The 7,539-nt window shown below is 38.3% G+C and overlaps 1 non-coding gene across 1 annotated transcript; it reads left to right on the forward strand.

Moving 5' to 3' along the window:
* The first annotated feature begins 270 nt into the window (after window positions 1-270).
* Window positions 271-374, forward strand: LOC132520163 (U6 spliceosomal RNA). Its single transcript, XR_009540521.1, has one exon. It is a non-coding gene; the product is annotated as a U6 spliceosomal RNA (small nuclear RNA).
* Window positions 375-7,539: the final 7,165 nt, after the last annotated feature.

Genomic DNA, 7,539 nt, shown 5'->3' on the forward strand with positions numbered 1-7,539 from the left:
AAAACCTGCCTTGTTTTTGTCTGCACCCATTGAACCTAGGGTGCCTTTGTGGCTCTGTCTGAAAGTATACCTTCTTCCTACTGCTTTTTCTTCTGCATTTCTAGATATCTCTTGCTCCTTCTCCATTCACAGGTCTCATCTTATTTATATTTTATAGAAATAAACATGACTCTTCAGTCAACGGCTGAAGATAAAACTCCAGTTTATCTTATGGTTACATGTTTGTTTTAGCCATTACATCCTTCATCTTGGGAAACAAAAGAAAGGACAGTGCTCACACTGGAAGCACATATACAAAATTGGAATCATACAGAGAAAATAAGCATGTCCTCTGTTCAAGGATGATATAAATTTATGATACATTTCATATTTTTCCAATAAGCATATGAAAATATAAATCATACATCATTAGAGAATTGCAAATTTTAAAATATGAGATTGTTTCCACTACATATGCGTTAGAATAACTAAAATCCCAAACATTGTCAACATCAAAATCTGGCAAGAATGTGGAGCAACAGAGAAAATACAACATCATGCTGATGGGAACGCAAAATGGTACAAGCACCTTGGAAGACTGTTTGACAGTTTCTTATAAAAATAAACATATTCCCACCATAAGATCAGCAGTCACATTCCTTGGTATTTACCCAAATGAGTGGAAAGCCTGTGTCCATGCAGAAACCTGCACATGGATATTTATAACAGTTCTATTCATACAACTTCAGTAGATAAATGCATAAACTGTGGTCGATCCAGACAATGGAATATTATTCAGTGAGCTATCAAGCCATGACAAGACATGGAAGAAACTTAAATGCATATTACTAAGTGAAAGAAGCCAAGCTGAAAGGCTACATCCTGTATGAATCCTGGTATAAGCCATTCTAGAAAAGGCAGAACTATAGAGCCAGTTAAAAAAAAAAGAGCAGTGGGGCTTCCCTGGTGGCGCAGTGGTTGAGAATCCACCTGCCGATGCAGAGGACACAGGTTCGTGCCCCGGTCCGGGAAGATCCCACATCCCACGGAGCGGCTGGGCCCGTGAGCCATGGCCGCTGAGCCTGCGCATCCGGAGCCTGTGCTCCGCAACGGGAGAGGCCACAACAGAGGAAAGGAAGGGATAAGTAGGTGGAGCACAGAGGATTTTTAAGGCAGTGAAACTATTCTCTATGAAAACATGTCATTACAATTATCAAAACCCATATAACACCAGGATGGTACAAATGAACTTATTTACAAAATAGAAATACAGTCACAGATGTAGAAAATAAACTTATGTTTACCAAGGGAGAAAGCAGGGGAGGGATAAACTGGGAGATTGGGATTGACATATACACACTACTATATATAAAATAGGTAACTAATAAGGGCCTACTGTATAGCACAGGGAACCTAACTCAATACTCGTAATGACCTGTATGGGAAAAGAATCTAAAAAAGGTGGATATATGTATACGTATAACTGATTCACTTTGCTGTACACCTGAAACTAACACAGCATTGTAAATCAACAATACTCTAATAATTTTTTTTTTTAAAAAGGAGTGAACACTAAGGTAAACTACGGGCTTTGAGTGACTGGTACTGTTCTAGTCACTGAGCCTACAGCAGTGACAGGACAGATTGAGTCCTCTCTCCATGGAGTTCGGATCCTAAAGGAGGAAGAGAGTCAATAAGAAATGTTAAAAAATTAAATGAAGTGCCTAATTTATATTTTATATTCCCTTCTTCATGCAAATGAAATTTTCTTATTCCCTCTCCTTTGCACTCACACGAATGCATGCACAGAAACACACACATGAACACACACACACACACACACAAGCATGCATCTACTCACAGACCTGGCTGATGGACCTCAGAAAAATAATGATATCTACGTTACAATCTCTGCTACTTTATGCCATGACTAACACCCTTCTAAGTGACTTATTTTTCCTGGAGATTCTTTGGAATGTATTGATCCTTGGAAAACAAACGTTTTGTAATGGATGAGAGGAAGAACAGGGGCATATGAATTGCAAAGGTGACTGGGTAGACTATTTTCTGTGACCTGTTCCAATTTTGAAAGTGTAAACCATAATTTGTAAAGTCATAGAAAAGAACATTATTCCAATAAATTTTTAACATTACAACACTGTCAAAGTATGCCCTGTCCTTCAAGGGATAAGCTTTAAGCTCTTTGTCATTTGTGAAATACGAATCTGAAAGCTTACACTAACAAAATCAATAAATGTTTAATTCCTTAGCTGTGCAAACTGTTATAATGCTAAGTTCAATAATTTATGTTCTTTTCTTTGGGGTTTTTTAATGAATTGATGTTTTGGAGGCCAGCAATAAGTTATACAATGAGACATGTCAGAAATCTTGAAAAATGATTGCAAAAATCTCGCAATTAGAGCAGATCTACGAGAAAACATTTTCTCTATCTATGCAGATACTGTGTCCTTCCACGGCAGACTGGTGAGGTGTTGAGCCTCCAGCCTGAGGAGCAACCTGTGGGCAGCAATTAGGAAAGGCAGTGATGAAGGGGGCCAGGAAACCCTGTTTCCTTCTCCTCTGTCCTCTCCACCAAGAGATGGTACCCACCAGCTGAGAAATGTCTGCCATTTCCACTTAGGAGGGACCTAGCTGGGTTGAACAGAATTACTATGATGTTCCCCTGGCTCTTCTACTAGAGAACCAGTCTTATGTGCCAGGCTCAGTTTTCTTAAGGGTTACGGCTGAGGATATCCAATTGGCTACTTTGTTTTCAGTAAAGATAAATTGATCTTATAAACAAACCAAAAATAAATAAATACATAAATAAGAAAATAAATAAGAATGAAAAAGCCCTCTTAATTCCAGTTTTATTTCCACCTTTTCCCCAAATCTCCCTTTGAGCTCCATTCCTATGGTCATCCCATTTATATTTTAAAAATATTCTTAGAATATAATGGTAATGTCCATAAAATTCTATCATTCTTAGTAAAACAAATATTACCATACATTGACAGTTTCCTTTTTACCCCTCCCACAAAGAGGTGAGAAAATTGCATCATATCAATAAATATAGAAATAATACCAAAATATTTTTTAAATGCCAGAATTACTAATTTCGCAAATGAACTAGGTGGAAACACAACTAGAAAATAAGCTGTAGTTAGATTGGATGCTTCCTCTTCATCAGGTTCTCAGCTGATTGTCTCTTTTTCTGCTACCACGGTCTTCCTAATCAACAGCAGTTCCTGCTAGCTATGGTTCAGAGTTGAGGCAATCAATTTTCCTTTTTAACAAGAAGGGCACTGAATGATTTAAGAATACATTCAACTAGTTTAACAGCTTCTCTCCCAGTTAGCTGAAAAAGCAAGTTGGAGAACCACTTGGCTGTTCCTCAAAGGTCCATAAGTCAACATGCTCCATGGAGAACAGAAGTGAATATCCTGATTCAAACCAAACATCCAAACATTTTCTTACCCAGTAAAAGGAGTTGAGGGTTGACTGTTTATTAGTTTCCTAGGGCTGTCTTAATAAAGTTCCACAAACTGGGTGACATAAAACAACAGTAATATATTCTATCAGTTCTGGGAGCTAGAAGTTTGAAATCAAGGTGCCATAAGGGTGACACTCCCTCTGCAAGTTCTAGGAAAGATTCCTTCCTCACCTCTTCCTGGCTTCTGGTGGTTGCTGACAATCCTTGTTGTTCCTTGGCTGTACCTGCACCACTTCAATCCCTGCCTCTGTCTTTACATGGTCTTCTTCCTATGTGGCTTTGTGTATTCCTTGGCTTTCCTTATAGGGACACCAGTCGTTGGATTTAGGACCTACACTAATCTAGTATGATCTAGGTTATGAGTAGACATGAATTGGGGAGGGACACTATTCACCCACTACCAATTCTCAAAGTAAGTCTAAAATAGGTAAGTCTGGTTGCCAAGGAACTCAGAATAATTAGTGAATTTCTTGTCCTCCATGTGGGAAAAAGTGCCCACCAGTTGGGAGTAATTTGGGAGTAACTTCAACTTCAAAGGGAAAATAAGTTTCATCATAAAAGCCACAGAAAGTGTTCACTTGTGCCTCAAAACATAACAGGATAACTTTATTCTGTTAACATTTTATAGAGGTTTAATATTAAAGTATATTGAATTAAATTACTCATAGAGTAAGAAATGGTTTAGTATCTACATAAAGCTTATTCATCTCTGAAAAGTATAATAGTTTGGATCCCCATTACCTGCATATAGATTTCCTTTAATCCTTCTGTTTGTCTATCTTAGGCACAGCCCCATGGCTAATAAGCCTATGACCATTCCAGTCTATACAAAGGCATTCAAAGGAAAGCACACAATAAATAGAAACCCTCACTCTTTCTAGAATGTAAAAATATTCAACTTGGGATCATCAAAATTAAGAAAGGAAATCCTGGCTTTGAAAACTCTAGCCATTTTGTCTAAGTGATACAGGCTATTTACTCCTGATAATATAAAGAAGATACGATTCTTGAAATTATGTAAATCCAAATCTTCCCTTGTGCAGTCCATCAGTAAGAAAAGATTTTGGGACATCTACTGGCAGATATGAATTTTACTCCATGTTTCTGGAGGATAACAACAACTTCAACAGCAACAACAAAATACTAACTTGCTTTATTTTTCTAAAATAAATTGAAATCACGTTCTTAGTTCCCGTCAATTTGGTATGTGTAGAAAATCCAGTTTCCCTCTCCTTATTTCCCTCCCCACCCAACACGTGTGCAGTGGATCTGGGATCTTCATAGAGTTCAGAAGATACTTGGAATTTCTTTTGCTTGTTGGTACCACCAGCACTTGCTGACATGCTTGTGCTCATTGTGCAGTCAAGAACAGCCCTTTGGAAGCTTTGGCTGGTTCTTCTCTGTTCCCTGCTTAGGTTCAGGGATCTTCTCAGAACCTCAATCCCAGTGCTTTGTCCTGAGCTTCCCTGTGGGCCGTAGGACACTATTCCTTTCTGAAGTCTGGTCTCCTCCAGACCAGAAGGAGGGGTGGTCTAGTCTGGAAACATCTGTCATCTAGATAACACATCTCCTTCCTGATTTTCTGTTCCCCAGGAACTGCCCCTTCCACAGCTTTCCCTTCAATTCTTGCCTTCGTCTTTTCCTTTGCTGAGGTGTTCCTTGCTATTTTCTACATAATGTGAATTTCTCTTGCCCAAGAGAGAGGGTTCTGGTAAGAAATACCCAGACCAGTTAGTTAATTTTTAAATTTTTATTATTTTTTTTAAGATAGACAGATTATTTATTTATTTATTTATTTATGGCTGCGTTGGGTCTTTGTTGCTGTGCGCGGGCTTTCTTTAGTTGTGGCAAGCGGGGGCTACTCTTTGTTGCGGTGCTCGGGCTTCTCATTGCGGTGGGTTCTCTTGTTGCAGAGCATGGGCTCTAGGCATGCAGGCTTCAGTAGTTGTGGCACGTGGGCTTAGTTGCTCCGCGGCATGTGGGATCTTCCCAGACCAGGGCTCGAACCCGTGTCCCCTGCATTGAGAGGCGGATTCTTAACCACTGTGCCACCAGGGAAGCCCTAATTTTTTATTTTTAATTACCCTTTTTATTTTCAGATAGAAAATAATGATTTGTATGCAGTTGTAAGAAATAATTCAGAGAGATGCCACATATCCCTTACCTAGTTTCACCTAATGGTAACATCTTGCAGAACTGTAGTACAGTATCACAACCAGTGTTGTGCCACATCGGTGTAGTCAAGATACAGAATGTTCCATTACTACAAGTATCCTTTATGTTGCCCTTTTATAGTCACATCCACTTTCCTCTCATCCACTGCCTCCCCATCTCCTGGTCCCCTTGTTAACCCCTGGCAACCAGTAATCTGGCCTTCATTCCTATAACTTGTTATTTCAAGAATGCTACATAGATGGAATAATACTGTATTTAATCTTTTGTGAGTGGATTTTTTTTTCACGGAGCATCTCCTTGGAGATTCATCCAGATTGTTGCATGTATCACTATTTTGTTCCCTTTTGTTGCTAAGTCGTATGTGAGTTTGTTGAACCACTTACCTGCTGAAGACATCTGAATTGTTTCCATTTGGGGGCTATTAATAATAAAGTTTCTACAGACATTTGTGTATAGGTTCTTGTATGTATATAAGTGTTCAGTCCTCTGTGATAAATACCTAGGAGTGCAATTGCTGGGTCATATGACAGCTGCATTCTTAATTTAAGAAAGTACTAAACTGACTTCCAGAGTGGCTGTACCATTTTGCATTCGCACCAGTAATGTATAAGAGAGCCACTCTCTCTACATCCTTGCCAGTATTTGGTGTTGTAACTATAGTTTATTTTAGCCATTTTAATATGTATATAGTGATTTCCGGTTGTTTTAATTTGCACTTCTAGCTGGGACTACTTACTGTCTTCCTGTCGTCAGAAAAGAGGGCTGTTTTGTGTGGGCTTTTGATTTCCAGCCAGAAAGCAGCATGTCTGAGTTCAGTACAACTTCTGCCTTCAAATCAGCCCTTGTGTATATGAGACATCTGAAGTGTGTAACTGTTATTCTGTTTTATTTCGAGGTAAGACTATCACAAAAAAGACAGTCTCCACAATCAGTTTCTATGTGTTATTAACACGCCTTGAGGAGTTAAGTCTTAGTCATTTTTGTACCCTCAAATCCTAGCAGTATGTTACATATTTGGTGAATGAATTAATTGATCTAGTAAGAATAAGAATATAACGTTAGGACTTTACATTTAAATATTAATAAACCTAATATCTGCCTAGCATGTCAGAGGTCACCATGGGCTTCAATTTAGATGACTTAAGCTGGCATTTATAGAAAACCTGAGAGGTGTGTATTCCTAACTCTAGTGTCAGGAAAACTAGTTCTTTCATTTATGTGCACAGTGATCTCAAATAAGCCAAAGCCTAGTACCTCACGGTTCTTAACTGTCTAAATGTTTAAAAATACACCCTTAGCCCTAATTTCAGCTGTAAATTGGAAATAACTGTAGTACTTATATCATAGGATTAAGTTCAGGGTCACCTTACACTTATAGTGTTAGCCATATGGAAAACATTTATAAATATTAGCTAAAGAGAAATAATCAAATGAAATATGAATGCTAATATTAAATGAATATTATTAATAAGAATGAATTTTAACATGATAGTGCATTTGAAGAAACAGCAAATATTACTTTATTTTCACTTTAGTCCTTGTCGTTAAAATCATCTGTAAGCATACCGATTTCCTAGGAATAAATAAACTATGAGCTTAGAAAACATGGGTTTTGTATGAAAGAAACGGACAATAACAGGATCAAAGTGGGATTTGTGGGACAATCACAGGAAGTCCTAAGTGGTTTGTGGGCAGTATAAAGCACACTATTGCCTGGAGAAGGACTGTACCTCATTCATATATATACGAGAAAAGCTTAAAGTGTAGGGCTTGTGGTAGCAACCTGAGGCATTATTTCTTGATTGAACTTAACTGACTGTCAAAGACAAGAAGTGCCAAGTCAGAAGTACAGTTTTAGAGTAGAGGAACGGGGCTGCCTAAACAAAACATAC

Source organism: Lagenorhynchus albirostris, chromosome 4 (assembly GCF_949774975.1).
Source record: "Lagenorhynchus albirostris chromosome 4, mLagAlb1.1, whole genome shotgun sequence".
NCBI lineage: Eukaryota > Metazoa > Chordata > Mammalia > Artiodactyla > Delphinidae > Lagenorhynchus > Lagenorhynchus albirostris.